Source organism: Pantherophis guttatus, unplaced genomic scaffold (assembly GCF_059756535.1).
Source record: "Pantherophis guttatus breed Tessera unplaced genomic scaffold, ASM5975653v1 scaffold_22, whole genome shotgun sequence".
Lineage (NCBI taxonomy): Eukaryota > Metazoa > Chordata > Lepidosauria > Squamata > Colubridae > Pantherophis > Pantherophis guttatus.
The window spans coordinates 77,501-80,000 of NW_028269837.1; positions in this window are offsets into that span (position 1 = coordinate 77,501).

Here is a 2,500-nt window from a genome sequence, read left to right on the forward strand (position 1 = left end):
TCTTCTGGGGGTGACATTTCTCCCTGAGCGCTGCTGGCTTTAGAAAGACCATTCGAAGACGGGTTAGGGTCGGGGTCGGGGAAGCGAGCGTCAGGTCTCGCCGCCCCGATTTTTCCAACCAAGAAAGCAGGACGCTTGAAACCGCGATGCGAGCTTGGACCGGAAGGCTTGCGATAGCAAGAGATCTAGGCAAGAACGGAAGCTTTTCACTTCAAACAAACCAGCTATTTAAAGCAACCCCTCGCACGCGACATCCATCGTGGCAGGGAAACAGAAACAGAGACGCCGGCCCGGCCGAGGCTGCCGGAGCGGCCCGGTAGACCGGGCCGCCGTCTGCCCGTCTTTAAGTCGAAAGACGACTTTAAATCTAAAAACGGTTTTAAGTCGAAAGTGTGGGTTAGGGTTAGGGGAAAAAGTTGTGGGGTTAGGGTTAGGGGAAAAAGCTGTAGGGTTAGGGTTAGAGAAAACAGTTGTAGGGTTAGGGTTAGGGTCAGGGTTAGGGAAAATAGTTGTAGGGTTAGGGTTAGGGTTAGGGTTAGGGTTAGGGTTAGAGAAAAAAGTTGTAGGCTTAGGCTTAGAGAAACAAGTTGTAGGGTTAGGGTTAGGGTTAGGGTTAGAGAAAAAAGTTGTAGGCTTAGCCTTAGGTTTAGGCTTAGGCTTAGAGAAACAAGTTGTAGGGTTAGGGTTAGGGTTAGGGTTAGGGGGAAAAGTTGTAGGGTTAGGGTTAGGGTCAGGGTTAGGGAGAAAAGTTGTAGGGCTAGGGTTAGGTTCAGGTTCAGGCTCAGGGTTATCATTCTGGAAATGATATTAGCAGAAGCAATGGAGGAAAGCGAGGAGAGGGAGGGAGGGAGGGATAGATATTAAACGGGATGGACGAAACGTATAGAGCGCACACAAGACACGCGATGAGAAACCACCCGCCCAGAGAAATTCATGTCCGATTTACCGAGAAGACAGGGAGGGCAGAGAGATCGCCATGGATGAGAAACACGACGAGAAAGCACAAAATATCGGCGAGCTGAAATATCGGCGAGCTGGCGAGAGCAAAGATATCGAGTAGATTCAAGAGAGAAAGCGGAATTATTTTATAAACAACGTAGAGATGACCAAGAACAGGAAAGATGGGGAGATGAAAGTGGGGACGGACGACGGGAGGAGAAGAAAGAACAGCCAAAAGAGAGCCAAGAAAGCCAACAAAACGAGAAAGCGTCGAGAGAAGGAGCAGGAGCAGAAGACGTTAAAGAAAGAACCAAGGGACCTAAGAACGACTTGCTCGACAAAGCAAATAGATCAGTAAGAAATGGAAGAAGAAATAAAAATAATTTCCTGGACTAGAAATGGACTGGATTCGGCCATTCGGCAAGAGGAAGGAAAATATGGAATAAATGAGGGAAGTTAAGATCAGAAATGATAGGCCTACGAGAGGTTCCTCTGGGAAAGCTACACCCAAAACTTTTGAGGAAGGAAGATGGCAGAAATTGGAACAAACTTTTCACTTGAAGGGAAGCTTTTCACGTCAAACCAGCTATTTAAATCAACCCCTCGCAGCCATCCTGGCAGAGAAGCAGAAAACCGAAACACTCCAGTCCGGCCGAGGCCCGGGTAAACCGGTCCCGCCCGAGCGAGCGTCCCGGTAGACCGGGACGGCTGCCGGGCGCGGGCACCCCCGGGGCCCGGCGCTGGCACCGAGGCGAAGGGGGAGGTCCCCGACCGAGGCCCGCGGCGCCGGAGCCGGGATCCCGTACCTCCATCGCGGCGGGGGAAACGGAAAGACTGACCCGGCCGAGGCCCCGGTAGACCGGGACGGCTGCCGGGCGCGGGCACCCCCGGGGCCCGGCGCTGGCACCGAGGCGAAGGGGGAGGTCCCCGACCGAGGCCCGCGGCGCCGGAGCCGGGATCCCGTACCTCCATCGCGGCGGGGGAAACGGAAAGACTGACCCGGCCGAGGCCACGGTAGACCGGGACGGCTGCCGGGCGCGGGCACCCCCGGGGCCCGGCGCTGGCAACGAGGCGAAGGGGGAGGTCCCCGACCGAGGCCCGCGGCGCCGGAGCCGGGATCCCGTACCTCCATCGCGGCGGGGGAAACGGAAAGACTGACCCGGCCGAGGCCCCGGTAGACCGGGACGGCTGCCGGGCGCGGGCACCCCCGGGGCCCGGCGCTGGCAACGAGGCGAAGGGGGAGGTCCCCGACCGAGGCCCGCGGCGCCGGAGCCGGGATCCCGTACCTCCATCGCGGCGGGGGAAACGGAAAGTGATGCGGCCGGGGCCCCGGTAGACCCGGCCGTCTCCCCGGCGCGGGCACCCCCGGGACCCGGCGCGGGCACCGAGGCGACGGCGGGGGTCCCCGACCGAGGCTCGCGGCGCCGGACCCGGGATCCCGTACCTCCATCGCGGCGGGGGAAACGGAAAGTGATCCGGCCGGGGCCCCGGTAGACCCGGCCGTCTCCCCGGCGCGGGCACCCCCGGGGCCCGGCGCTGGCACCGAGGCGAAGGGGGAGGT